Source organism: Phyllobates terribilis, unplaced genomic scaffold (assembly GCF_046119375.1).
Source record: "Phyllobates terribilis strain yellow unplaced genomic scaffold, ASM4611937v1 Scaffold_1__5_contigs__length_1240528914, whole genome shotgun sequence".
NCBI lineage: Eukaryota > Metazoa > Chordata > Amphibia > Anura > Dendrobatidae > Phyllobates > Phyllobates terribilis.
In genome coordinates, this window is record NW_027362761.1 from 11,510,849 (window position 1) to 11,525,918 (window position 15,070).

General features: G+C 46.5%; 1 protein-coding gene across 1 annotated transcript in view; it reads left to right on the forward strand.

Annotated features, from left to right (window-relative positions):
- LOC141165509 (proprotein convertase subtilisin/kexin type 4-like) overlaps nt 1-15,070 on the forward strand; it is a 707,768-nt gene that overhangs the window by 499,349 nt on the left and 193,349 nt on the right. The window lies entirely within an intron of this gene.

The following is a 15,070-nucleotide window of genomic DNA, read 5'->3' on the forward strand; positions in this document are numbered from 1 at the left end:
TTCTCGTTCGCTCTCTCGCTTCTAGTTCTCGTTCGCTCTCTCGCTTCTAGTTCTCGTTCGCTCTCTCGCTTCTAGTTCTCGTTCGCTCTCGTTCTAGTTCTCGTTCGCTCTCGCTCTAGTTCTCGTTCGCTCTCGCTCTAGTTCTCGTTCGCTCTCGTTCTAGTTCTCGTTCGCTCTCGTTCTAGTTCTCGTTCGCTCTAGTTCTCGTTCGCTCTAGTTCTCGTTCGCTCTAGTTCTCGTTCGCTCTAGTTCTCGTTCGCTCTAGTTCTCGTTCGCTCTAGTTCTCGTTCGCTCTAGTTCTCGTTCGCTCTCGCTCTAGTTCTCGTTCGCTCTCGCTCTAGTTCTCGTTCGCTCTCGCTCTCGTTCTAGTTCTCGTTCGCTCTCGTTCTCGTTCGCTCTCGTTCTCGTTCGCTCTCTCGCTCTCGTTCTCGTTCGCTCTCTCGCTTCTCGTTCTCGTTCGCTCTCTCGCTTCTAGTTCTCGTTCGCTCTCTCGCTTCTAGTTCTCGTTCGCTCTCTCGCTTCTAGTTCTCGTTCGCTCTCTCGCTTCTAGTTCTCGTTCGCTCTCGTTCTAGTTCTCGTTCGCTCTCGCTCTAGTTCTCGTTCGCTCTCGCTCTAGTTCTCGTTCGCTCTCGTTCTAGTTCTCGTTCGCTCTCGTTCTAGTTCTCGTTCGCTCTAGTTCTCGTTCGCTCTAGTTCTCGTTCGCTCTAGTTCTCGTTCGCTCTAGTTCTCGTTCGCTCTAGTTCTCGTTCGCTCTAGTTCTCGTTCGCTCTAGTTCTCGTTTGCTCTAGTTCTCGTTCGCTCTAGTTCTCGTTCGCTCTAGTTCTCGTTCGCTCTAGTTCTCGTTCGCTCTAGTTCTCGTTTGCTCTAGTTCTCGTTCGCTCTAGTTCTCGTTCGCTCTAGTTCTCGTTCGCTCTAGTTCTCGTTCGCTCTAGTTCTCGTTCGCTCTAGTTCTCGTTCGCTCTAGTTCTCGTTCGCTCTCTCGCTTCTAGTTCTCGTTCGCTCTCTCGCTTCTAGTTCTCGTTCGCTCTCTCGCTTCTAGTTCTCGTTCGCTCTCTCGCTTCTAGTTCTCGTTCGCTCTCTCGCTTCTAGTTCTCGTTCGCTCTCTCGCTTCTAGTTCTCGTTCGCTCTCTCGCTTCTAGTTCTCGTTCGCTCTCTCGCTTCTAGTTCTCGTTCGCTCTCTCGCTTCTAGTTCTCGTTTGCTCTCTCGCTTCTAGTTCTCGTTTGCTCTCTCGCTTCTAGTTCTCGTTTGCTCTCTCGCTTCTAGTTCTCGTTTGCTCTCTCGCTTCTAGTTCTCGTTTGCTCTCTCGCTTCTAGTTCTCGTTTGCTCTCTCGCTTCTAGTTCTCGTTTGCTCTCTCGCTTCTAGTTCTCGTTTGCTCTCTCGCTTCTAGTTCTCGTTTGCTCTCTCGCTTCTAGTTCTCGTTTGCTCTCTCGCTTCTAGTTCTCGTTCGCTCTCTCGCTTCTAGTTCTCGTTCGCTCTCTCGCTTCTAGTTCTCGTTCGCTCTCTCGCTTCTAGTTCTCGTTCGCTCTCTCGCTTCTAGTTCTCGTTCGCTCTCTCGCTTCTAGTTCTCGTTCGCTCTCTCGCTTCTAGTTCTCGTTCGCTCTCTCGCTTCTAGTTTTCGCTCTAGCTCTCGTTCTCTCGCAGGAAAACCACATTTAAAATCCGCATGTGTTGTTTTTTTTTTCTACCAGGGAGATGCTTAAAAGCTCAGGAAAAATCCGGAGCGTTTCTGCATCATGGGCACTTAGCCTTTCTCCTGGAAAATTATTGCAACCACACATGTTTTTGTTATACATATTTTTCCTTTGTGTGTATTGGAACACCACAAAAAAACACAGGGAAACCCTAAACCCCAAAAAAGGAAAAAAAATAGTTGATACACTTGACCCAATATTTCAACTTCCTTTTGGAATTAATGACTGCAGTCAATCACTTCCTATGATCATCAACAAACCTCTTACACCTCTCAGCTGGAATTTTGGAACACTCTTCTTTTGCAAACTGCTGGAGATCTCTTATTTGAAGGGTGTCTTCTCCCAATAGCAATTTTAAGATCTCTCCACAGGTGTTCAATGGGATTTCGATATGGACTATTTGCTGGACACTTTAGAACTCTCCAGCACTTTGATTCCATCCATTTCTGGGTGCTTCTTGAAGTATGTTTGGGGTCATTATCCTGCTGGAAAACCCACGATCTAGGATGCAAACCCAGCTTTCTGACGCTGCGCATTACATTGCAACCCAAAATCCTTTGGTAATCTTGAGACTTCTTGATGCCTCGCACACAGTCGAGGCACCCAGTGCCAGAGGCAGCAAAACCAACACAAAACATTGTTAAACCTCCACCATATTTGACTAAGTATTGTTCTTTTATTTGCAGCCCTCATTCCATTTACAGTAAACAATTGAATGATGTGCTTTAACAAAAAGCTCTATCTTGGTCTCATCTGTCCACAAGATGCCTGCTGGCCCTCTAAAAATAGTCGGAGCCGCCTGCTGGCCGTCCAAGCTTCTTGATTAATGTTGTGCATTGAGAACAAGAACATCAAGATCTCTGAAGATGGATTTTTAACCTTGAAATTGTTGATATTGTTAAACAATTTTGGTTCTTAAGTCCTCAGACGGTTCTCTCCTCCTTCTGTTCTCCATGCTTAGTATGGCACACACAGACACACAATGTAAAGATTGAGTCAACTTCTCCCCTTTTTATCTGGTTCCAGGTGTGATTTTCATTATGCCACAGGTGAGTTTAAATGAGCACCACATGCTTGAAATAAAGTTGTTTACCCTCAATTTTGGAAAGGTGGCAACACTTTTTTGTCCTGCCCATTTTTGGGGTTTTGTGTGAAATTATGTCCAATTTGCCTTTTTTTTTATTCTTTTTTTTTTGTGGTGTTCAAATACACAAACAAGTAAACGTGTGTATAACAAAATGTGTATTGCAATAATGTTCTGGAAGAAATATATTTCATTTTCTGGAAAAATTTCAAGGGGGCCCACACTTTTGGCCATGACTGTGTGTGTGTGTGTGTGTGTGTTTGTGATGCCACTTCCCTGGTGATGCATGACGACAACTTCAAGCACTTTCAATTCAAGACCTTCATTTTAACCAAAATGATTTTGAATAGAGGTATGGTCATTTAATTAAATACAATTGACTGCCATAAGTTTTGCATATACTATTTATTGATCACAACATAGAGTAATTCATTGTTTACAATGCCATAACTTAGTATTTTGTAGCATAACCTTTTGCTTTAATTACTGCACCGCACCAACGGGGCATTGAAGACACAAGGGTATTCATTATATCTTGAGAGATCTTGCTCCATTCAATTTGCAAATCTGCAAACAATTAATCTTTATTGCTATGCGTACAGGCCCCAACTCGTCGCCCTAACTCATCCCTAATTGCTCTATAGGGTTTAAATCGGGTGCTCGCCTGTTGCAATGGCCTAGCCAAACATTTTTGTTTGCTAACCAAATTTTTTACAAAATTGGATGTGTCCTTAGGATAATTGTCTTGTTGGAACTTCCATCCTCTGCCTACTTTTGTTTTACCTTGTAGCATCATTAATGGTTCATATTTCCCTCAATTCTATGCAGAGGGTCAATGGCAGATGAAGAAAAGCAGCCCCAAACCATGACATTGCCACCACCGTTTTGCACTGTAGGTGTTTGGTACCTTACATCACTACTTTTTCCAATTGTACGGTATATATAGTGCTTGCCATCACTACCAAACAGATTGAGCTTGGATTCATCCAACCACAACAACTTAGACCAATCTGTCTCTTTCCATTGGCTGTGTGATTTTGTTTGCTTTTACCAGTATGGCTATGCAAATCCTTCTTAATTGTCTGCTGCCAAATTAATTATAATAATGTGTGCACACAGTAAAAGAATCAGAACACATGAGTCTAGTCAGATCAAATGCAGAAGTTCTTCTAATTTATTGAGGAAGTACATAAAATTTATAGCAAATCTCTTGGATTATTTCCAAGGGTGCGTAATCTTTAATACAATTGGTTAGCTGCAATTATTATTTTACACACATGGTCAAAATTGTTGGTATCCCTCGTTAAATGAAAGAAAAACCCACAATGGTCACAGAAGTCACTTGTATCTGACAAAAGTAATAATAAATTAATCTATGAAAATGAATAAATGAAAATAAGAACATTGATTTTCAACCCTGCTTCCACAGAAATTTTTTAAAAAATTAACTCATGAAATAGGATGGGACAGAAATGATGGTACCCCTGAAAATGTGACAAAAGGGACATGTTTAATAAAGTTGTTCACTAATTAGCATCACAGGTGTCTACACTCTTCTAATCAGTCAGTGGGCCTGTACATAGGGCTACAGATGCTCACTCTGCTGTTTGGTGACATGGTGTGAACAACACTCAACATGGACCAGAGGAAGCAAAGGAAAGAGTTCTCATGATATTTGGAAGAAAATTATAGACAAGCATGTTAAAGGTAAAGGTTATAAGACCATTTCCAAGCAGCTTGATGTTCCTGTGACTACAGTTGCACATATTATTCAGAAATTTAAGATCCATGGGACTGTAGCCAACCTCCCTGGACGTGGCTGCTGGAGGAAAATTGATGACAAATCAAAGAGACGGATAATATGAATGGTAACCAAAGAGCCCAGGATAACTTCTAAAGAGATTTAAAGGTGAACTTCAAGCTCAAGGAACATCAGCGTCAGATCGCACCATCCATTGTTGTTTGATCCAAAGTTGACTTCATGGGAGTCGACCAAGGAGAACACCATTGTTAAAAATCATAAAAAAAAAGCCAGACTGGAATTTGCCAAACTACATGTTGACAAGCCACAAAGCTTCTGGGAGAATGTCCTGTGGACAGATGAGACAAAAAAAATGGAAGTTTTTGGCAAGGCACAACAGCTCTATGTTCACAGACGGAAATATGAAGCATATCAAGAAAAGAACACTGTCCCTACTGTGAAACATGGAGGAGGCTCTGTTATGTTCTGGGGCTGCTTCGCTGCATCTGGCACAGGGTTTCTTGAATCTGTGCAGGGTACAACAAAATTTAAGACTATCAAGGGATTCTAGAGAGAAATGTGCTGCCCAGTGTCGGAAAGTTTGGTCTGTCGCAGGTCATGGGTCTTGCAACAGGATAATGACCCAAAACACACAGCTGAAAGCACCCAAGAATGGCTAAGAGGAAAACATTGGACTATTCTGAAGTGGCCTTATTCTGAAGTGGCCTTCTATTAGTCCTGACCTAAATCCTATTGAGCATCTTTGAAAAGAGCTGAAACATAACATACCGTCTGGAAAAGGCAACCTTCAAACACGAGACAACTGGAGCAGTTTGCTCATGAGGAGTGGGCCAAGATACCTGTCGAGAGGTGCAGAAGTCTCATTGACAGTTACAGGAATTGTTTGATTGCAGTGATTGCCTCAAAAGGTTGTTCAAGAAAGTATTAAGTTAAGAGTGCCATTATTTTTGTCCAGGCACATTTCATGAGTTTAATTTTATTTAAAATTCTGTGCACGCAGGGTTAAAAAGCAATGCCTGACTTTCATTTGTTCATTTTCATAGATTAATTATTACTTTTGTCAGATTCAAGTTATTTCTGTGAACATTGTGGATTTTTCTTTCATTAAACGAGGGGTACCAACAATTTTGACCACGTGTGTATATTCTGTTTGTGATCATATAAGGCAAGTTTCTTAAGTCACATAGCATAGGTGTGATGCAGGAAGCCAGCGCCATTTAGAATATCTTCATATAATGGTGACCTCCATAACAATCCCCCTCCCCTTGGAGATATGCAAAATCTACCCCTATAAATGGCATACCCAACCTCTATCCACCGAGAGAAGGGAAATGGAGTACTTAACCGGGTTGAGATGAATTCTCCCTTTTGGAGAACCCTCCCCTTTGTAAACAGACAATTGCTTCAGGAGGTTGGATTACTGCTTTCTCTATCTCTAAATGGGGTGTTCAAGTTCAGCATACTCATCAGGTGGGATAAGAGATAGTTGCCGTGTCCTTAGAGGTACATAGTTGTTTTCAGCATTCGGATCTCTGAAATCTGCATGCATTGCTGTCACAGTATTCTCCATAGTTTGGCTCATCATTTTCTTCACACATGGGACTACGCAACATAAGAGTAAGGGTAGTATAAATAGAACACACAGAATAACTGCTCCTAATTTAATCAGTGCTCTTTGCCATCCATCCCATCACCTAAACCAGGTATCCCATGGACTCTTTACACCTGAGTTCGGGCTAGTTCCTCTAATAATTCAGTGAGTCCTTTCAAAGCTCTAGTGATGCTCCCATCAGGGGCTGTGTTGGGTATCTATGTGCAGCAACTAGTCTCTATCATCTTGCAGACACCTCCTTTCTCTGCTAGGATCATGTCTAATGCCTTTCTGTTCTGGAAGGTCATAATTGATATGGGACCAAATTGGTCAACAATTTCTTTCAGGGCATCTATGGTATAATTCACAAACAGTTGTTGATTATAGTATAGGTAGTTTATCCAGGCTACATTTTTGTTGGCTGTTATGGGAAAAATAGATTGTAATGCAGCCAATACTTGGTCTCTCGCTTTGAATTCATCAGGCACTCCCCGAGGAACTCCAAGAGCATCTGCGTAAATGTGGGAATCAAAAGACCCTTTTAAGTTCCCAAATAGAGGAAAGAGGGAACTATCTGAGTACTTGACCTTTACTGGGGAAATTGAAGATGTGAAAGGGCATTAAGATCTAAGTTACCTGAGAGCCAGGGGGATCGGGGGGGTCTGAAAATTCTCTCCTTCCTTCGGTCCAGAGGCTCTTTGCTGATACCCCACTGCGGGGTCCCTCAGCCAGAAAGCCGCTGTATCCCCCGGACAGGGGGCTCTGAGCGTTGCACTGACCCGCCGGCATTGTCTTGAAGGGTCGGCGTGCGCTCCACGGAGGATCACTGTGTAACTTCCGGCCGGGAGGCGGAGTCAGGAAGGCGGACATCCGCTTTGGGCCGGCGTGCTTTTCAGGGTGGAACGCACGCCGAGCGCTGTGATAGACTTCCGGCCGGGAGGCGGAGTCATAAGAGCGGACATCCGCTTTGGCCGGCGTGTGTTCCAGGGTGGAGCGCACGCCTCATGGGCTTCTCCTTCCGGCGCCCAGAACGCACAGGTGCCCGGAGGCGGTGGTGAGCCTCCAGGGCATTAAGAATAGATATCGTTGGGGACGTGGCTACCACCTGGATCAGGTAAGACCCTATAAAAGAGTACACCTCAGCCACACACCCTCTGACACCATGGAATCCAATCCTACACGGTCAAGAGTCCCTGGGCAGTGGGAGTACAGCCTTGGGCCCTTCTCTTGGTTAAATCAGAGTAATCTAGGACAGGTCTTTATAGTAAATCTCCTGTGTCCTTAGGATAGGGGAACCCAGAGGTCTGGATCTTCTTCCAAAAAATCAAGACTATGTGTAGACTGTAACACGAAGCTTCAGTACTCGTATAAAAAGCGTCTGTGTAAAAAATGTATAGCCGAGGTCTTAAAGGAAGAAAAATCTTCCTTTTTGACGGATATAAGATCTATGATCCGTGAGGAGGTCCAGAGTACAGTCTCGAGCCTCATGCCTTCCCGTACACAGCCGTCACCCCAAGTAATTCAACCCTCTCCTCGCCAGAAAAGACCTAAGTGGGAGATGGAAGAGGTGTCTGAGGAAGGAGAATATTGACTCCGCATCAGAGCACAGTCTAGAAGAAGATGAGGATCGCTTCTCGGTTACCCTCACGAGAGAGAGAGAAATATATCTTCTCTACAGAACTATTAAAGTCTGTTAGGCATACTATGAACTTGGAGGACACTCGGGTCTCCCATTCCAGACAAGATGAAATGTTCGCAGGTCTGAGAACTCAGAGAAAGTGTTCCCTGTAAATGAGCATTTAAAATCCATGATTATGGAGGAATGGGAAGAAGTGGAGAAAAGACTCATTGTGCCAAGAGACTTTAAATCCCGTCTTCCTTTCAATCCGGAGGACATCAAACTTTGGGAGGAAATCCCTAAAGTAGATGTCCCAATAGTGAAAGTGGCTAAAAAAAAACATCCATCCCCTTTTGAGGATTCGTCTTACCTCAAGGACGCAATGGATAGGAAGGCAGAGAGCATGCTCAAGAGGAGTTGGGAAGCCTCAGCAGCCATAATCAAATCAAATATCGCTGCCACTTCAGTGGCAAAATCCATGTGCCTTTGGTTGGACGAGCTGTCAGATCAAATTAGGTTCGACTTCCCTGTAGAGATGCTATCAGACTCTCTTCCCATGTTAAAGCTGGCAACGCAATTCATGGCTGATGCCTCGGCCGAATCGGTCAGATTCGCAGCTAGATGTAGTGTACTATCTAATACCGCTAGATGGGCAATATGGCTAAAAACGTGGTCGGGGGATAGCCACTCAAAGAATAAACTGCTCAATTCCCTTTTCGGGTGCTCGAGTCTTTGGTCCAGTGTTGCACGAGATCCTAGAAAGAGCATCCGACAAGAAAAAAGGATTTCCCGAGGATAGGGTTAAAAGATACCGTCCCTTTCGTGGAACCCATCGGTCCCCTAAATGTGATTACAGGGGTAATGGTAAGACTGGGAGATGGTCTTACAGAAAGGGAGGAAAGAACAGAGCAGATCAGGTCGCCTCTGGAGCCCCAGCTAGACCATGACGCCATTGGAGTAGGGGGCAGGCTTCGTTTCTTTCAGGACAAGTGGGCGTCCGTTACAAAAAATCAATGGATCCTACGTTCCTTAGGGGAAGGTTACAAAATAGACTTCTCCCATACTCCCCCTTGTCGTTTCCAAATCACTCCTCCTCGCTCCCCCGTAGATCTCAGAAGTCTATGGCAGGATATATTAGCCCTTCAATCCCTTAACGTAGTAAAAGAGGTCCCCCCTTCAGAGGAGGGTTTAGGCCATTATTCCTCCCTCTTCTCGGTGTTAAAACCCTCAGGCAAACGCCGTATGGTTATAAACCTCAAGCCCCTAAACCAGTGGGTAGAATACAAAAGGTTCAGAATGGAAACTATAAAAACCAGCATTCCATTGATAGAGAAGGGATCGGTAATGTGCACCCTAGACCTCAAGGATGCATATTACCATGTTCCAATTCGCCCAAGTCACCAGCAATACCGAAGGTTCGCTCTAGAGCAAGAGGACACAGTACACCACTTTCAGTTCACTTGCCTACCCTTCGGTCTGTCCTCAGCCCCCTGAATATTCACAAAGGTTATGACAGAAGTAGCGACCTTCTTAAGAACACAGGGGATTGTAATCATCCCTTACCTGGACGATATATTGTTGGTGGCAGAGTCAGTCTCTTCTTCTCAGTCAACCTGGAATATTTGGGGTGGAACATCAATTGGGAGAAGTCAAGCCTCCATCCAAGTACTACAAAAGTATTTCTAGGGGTACTTTTAGACTCCAGTCTTCAAAAGTCCTCCTTGCCCCAGGAGAAAAGAGAAAAAATAAAACTGGAAATTTACAACTTCAAAATGCAAAAAACTACCTCAATTGGATACGCCATGCGGATCTTAGGCTTGATGACTTCATGCATCCCCAGCGTAAAATGGGCACAGGCCCGTTCAAGACCATTGCAGAAGTCGATCCTGTCAGTTTGGAACAGACAACTGTCAGGATTAGACAAAAAAATGACTGTCAAGGGAGCTAAAAAAACTCTTTCCTGGTGGACAGTCCCCTCGAACTTAGAAAATGCAGTAGACTGGATCCTTCTTCCTTCAATCCATACGGATGCCAGCCAAAAGGGCTGGGGAGCAAGCATAGGAAACAGATATCTACAAGGGATGTGGCCCAAAGAGATACAACTCAGGTCGTCAAATTTCAGGGAGCTTATGGCAGTCTGGGAATCTCTTCAAAGATGTCAACATTTGATCAGAGGAAACCACGTAAAAGTTTTCTCAGACAACAGCACTACCGTCTCATTTCTTCGTCGACAAGGAGGTCCAAGAGGAAAATTGTTGCAATCCTTGGCGGCAAGAATTTTCCACTGGGCAGAGAGAAATGTTCTTTAAATATCAGCTATTCATCTAAGGGGATCCGAAAACGTGGTAGCAGATTTTCTCAGCAGAACAAGAGTTGGGCCCTCAGACTGGGAACTAAATCCAGATGTTTTTCATCAAATCATTCAACAGTGAGGCACCCCGTCTATAGACCTGTTCGACCAGGAAAAACGGGAAGCTGCAGCGCTTTTTCTCATTGAACCCGGCCGACAGCCCAGAAGGAATAGATGCCCTTTCTCAATCATGGGGAACAAAACTGGTGTACGCCTTTCCTCCAGTCCCTCTCATCTCGAATACTAAGGGAAATCCAACAGGAGAGGGGAGCTCTTATCCTGATAGCGCCTTACTGGCCCAAAAAGAGCTGTTTTCCTCTGCTACAGCGGATGTCGGTGGATCTCCCATTCAGGCTCCCAGCCAGAGAAGATCTATCGCAGGGTCCCTTGCTACATTCCGAACATCCAATTCCTCCAGCTGACAGCATGGAACCTGAGAGGCGGATCCTAGCCTCTAAGGGCCTCTCTCATCGAGTGATTACAACTCTCCAAGCCTGTAGAAAACCAGTAACGTCAGCCATCTATTCTAGAATCTGGAGACAGTTCTGTACCTTTTGTAGGCGAGTCTGTGGGAAATTCTTCACGCCCTAATATTCCAAAGATACTGGATTTCCTCCAACAGGGGTTCGATAAGGGTCTGAGACCAAATACGTTAAAAGTTCACATCTCGGCCCTAAGTACTTCCTTGGACTACTCCCTGATAGACCACCCATGGATATCAAGGTTCATAAAAGCAACTACTCTTAAGACCTACGATAAGGAGTCTGGTACCAGCGTGGGATCTGAACCTTGTGTTGACAGCTTTATGTAAGTCTCCCTTTGAACCCCTGGAAGAAACATCAGTAGACCTGTTTTCTATTAAATCAGCCTTTCTTGTGGCAGTTACCACAGCGAAGCGGGTAGGTGAGATCAAGGCTCTCTCAGTTCTGGACCCATACCTCAAGATCCTGGAGGACAGATTGGTTCTTTAAACTGGATCCCTCCTTTCATCCTAAGGTGGTGTCCAGTACTAACCTGAATCAAGAAATAATACTGCCATCTTTCTGCCAGTTTCCCAAAAATGAAAAGGAAAAATCCTTCCATACCTTGGATGTCAGGAGGACAGTTATTCAGTATATAGAAGTCACAGCTCCCTGGAGGAAGGACTCAAACCTGTTTCTACAATTCTCGGGTGTGAATAAAGGCGAAAAATCTTCTAAGCCGACCCTTGCAAGGTGGTTAACAAGGACTATCGCCCTCGCATATGAATCAGAAGGGAAGGATCCACCAATTTCTCTTAAAGCTCTACTCGGGCAATCTCCGCTTCTTGGGCGGAGAAAGCAGGAGCATCAGTGGGCCAAATTTATCAGGCAGCAACCTGGGCCAATATATCCACATTTAGTAAACCTTATAAATTGGATGCATTGTCCAGTCAACAATTAGCCTATGGCTGTAAAGTCCTTTAGGCAGTAGTCCCGCCCTAAATGTTCCATTTTTTGATTTGGTATGTCTCTTGTCGTGCCGTTATGATGGACGTACTGGTAAAATAGGAATTATTCCTACCGTTAATTACGTTTCCAGGAGTCCATCATAACGGCACCGTATTTCCCGCCCTTGTTCTTGACACTAATGTGAATGTAACATTGGTATATGTATATAATAATAAAATAGAGTTGCATCCATCCTGGTTTGGTGATTAGTATTAACACTGAGGGTGTGATGAGGGCAGGGGGCTTTTAACCTCTCATGTGTTTCCTGGTCCTAGAGGAACAGAGGACTTAACTCCTGTCGTGCCGTTATGATGGACTCCTGGAAACGTAATTAACGGTAGGAATAATTCCTATTTTCTGTTGCCATTTCTTGCACTTCTCACCTTGGTTTGGTGTTTTGGTGAACATAGTCGATAGGCAACTTAGACTCTCAGTATCTACTACCAGTGGTACCATTTCTAAGTGTGGTCCAGCAGCTGCACATGTCAGGCATTAAGATTTACCGGTCTGTTCTGCTCTATATTTTACGCATTCCATCCACACATTAGTTTCAGCGTACCCAGTGTCTCTTGCCAGTTTATCCTCGTATGTAAGCTTAGTGGACTAGTGTATGTGTAGCATCGGCATCTCTGCCTCCTACCGGGCAGAGATGCCGTTCCCCTCACCGCCGCGGTCCAGGTCCGGCGTCCTCCCGCTTCCCTGATGCTGTGGCGCACACCGCGTGCAGCTTCCTGGGCACTGTGCTTAGGGTGCCAATGGCCGGAGGACTTCTCCTATATAAGGCACCTCCTCCAAAATGGAGGTGCCTGTGAAAGGTTGTTCTGTGTGCTAACACTTGCTTCAGCCCTCAGGTCCCGCTGCCTGTCAGTCCTGCCCGCCAGTCTGCCTGTCAGTCCTGCCCGCCAGTCTGCCTGTCAGTCTGTCTGCATTCTAACCCGCCAGCCTGTGTATAGTGCTGCCCCCCGGCCTGCTTACCTGGAAGCACCTGCCAGTTACCTGCTGTGCCCGCCAGCCTGTTTACCTGGAGCACTTGCCAGTTACCTGTTGTGTCTACCCGGAGCACTCGTCTGGCTATCTGCCGAACCAGCCTGCTTATCTACCCGCACCACCCGTCAGCCTCCCTGCCGTGATCATCCGCTGTACCGGTCCGTTCCTGCCATCTGACCCATGGGAGTCACCTGCTCTCACACAAGGTCGGTCCCAGAGTGGCACCTGGTCCCCCTGCTCGGTCCCTCCCCTGGTTCACAGAGTCGATTGAGCCGCCGTGTGACCTTGGTCAGGCCGAGTAGGTACTTAGTCACGCCCCTCTGGTCCCTCCTTGCACCGAAGCACAGAGGTTCCACCACCTGGAAGCGTAATAGTTTGCACAGGCCATGGAACCCGGTGGCCCCCAGGCTCCTTCGCTCTCTGACCTGTACCAGGAGGTCTCACGTCAGAGATCCCAACAGGAGACTATCCTGTCCTATCTGCGGACTGTCAACGCCTGCCTGGGTCCGTCTGTAGCCGAGTGGCACCCGCTCCGGCGGCATCTCAACCTACTGGTGCTATGGCACCCGGCTCTCTGCTCCTCCACGTTTTGGTGGTGACCCTGTCTTATGTTGGGGCTTCTTAAATCAGTGCACGCTGCACTTTGAACTCCTGGCACATCTATTCCCCTCTGACCGGGCCAAGGTGGCGTTCATTATGTCTCACCTCACTGGGGAGGCATTGGCATGGCTAAACCCTCTGTGGGAGAGAGGGGATCCCCTGGTGTCCGATCTTCTGGCTTTCCTTGCTGCTGAAAATCTTCTACTGCCTCCTCACTTCTCAATCTCCTCCAAGGGAGTCTCTCCGTGGGCCAGTTTGCCATACGCTTCCGAACTCTCGCGTCTGAGCTTGCCTGGAACAACGAGGCCCTGGTGTCCTCCTTCTCGGAGGGTCTTTACGGTCGGATTAAGGATGAGCTAGCTGGTTGTGACATCCCTTCCACCCTGGACGACCTGGTGTCATTAGCTACCCGGATTGACATCCGTTTCCTGGATTCCTGGAACATGCTAAAGAGACTGCCCGGGAGAGAAGATTTCCGCATCTCGCTCCTGTATTCCAAAAGCCTGCCTCTCAACCAGCAATTCCCCGGGCATGCTCGCCTGAGCCCATGCAAATTGACCAAACAAAGATGGTCAAGTCTCTCCAGGATACGCGCCGAGCTGAGGGGAGTTGCTTCTATTGTGGCAGTAAAAATCATCTGATCTGTTCCTGCCCGGTGAAGCCGGGAAATTCCAGTGTCTAGGACCGCTCGGAGAGGTCGTCCTAGGCAAGAGTAAATCCTCTCCATCCTTGACTCTGTCTGTTTCTATTTCCAGTGGTGAGACCCACTTCTTCGAGATTGCCCATTTGGATTCCGGAGACGCTGGGAATCTCATTCAACAGGTTGTTGTGGAGCGTTACCAGATTCCTACCGTACGTCTGATTGAACCGTTGGTGGTGGCCTCTGTGGATGGGAGGCTTCTTCCTGAAACCATCTTGCTTGTCAGAGCCTGTAACCCTTCAGGTGGGAATGCTGCACTCAGAAGATCTCCTTTCATGTGCCATCCGGTCTCTCACCTTTTTTGCTTGGTCTACCCTGGTTACAAAGACATGAGCCCGTCCTGAATTGGAGATCTGGTGAAGTGCTCCGTTGGGGTCAGGATTGCCATGAGTCCTGTCTGGTTCGGGTTCGTCCTGCTCGACCCCCGTCTACTCCAGCTAATCTACCTGGTCTGCCGGCACCCTACTGGTCCTATGCGGAGATCTTCGACAAAAAGGAGGCAGACACTTCCACCTCATAGGCCATATGATTGCCCCATCGACCTGGTACCTGGTGCTTCTCCTTCCCGCGGGCGTATCTGTCCCTTGTCACTGGCTGAGACCCGGGCCATGTCTGAGTATATTGAGGAGAATCTTGCTAGGGGATTTATCCAGAAATCCACCTCTCCGGCTGGAGCAGGATTCTTCTTCGTCAAGAAGAAAGACGGCTCTCTACGTCCCTGAATAGATTACAGGGGCTTTAACCAGATTACCATCAAAAATGCCTCTCGGAGCTGTTCGACCGCCTCAAAGGTGTGAAGATCTTCACCAAGCTCGATCTTCGTGGGGCGTACAATTTTTGGTCCGGATCTGCCAGGGAGACGAGTGGAAGACTGCATTCAACACCCGGTACGATCACTACGACTACCGCGTAATGCCCTTTGGTCTCTGCAATGCTCCAGCCATCTTCCATGAGCTGGTTAACGACATCTTCCGTGTTCTCCTGTTTTCTTGCGTGGTGGTGTACCTGGACGATATCTTGGTCTTCTCTCTCGATCTGCCCTCACACCGGAGGGATGTTCGTCAGGTTCTGCTAAGGCTCAGGCAGAATCGCCAATACGCTAAATTCGAGAAATGTCTCTTTGAGCAGTCCTCTCTACCGTTTCTGGGCTATATTATCTCCGAGACTGGTCTGCAGATGGATCCCGAGGAGGTGTCTGCCGTCTTAAAGTGGCCCC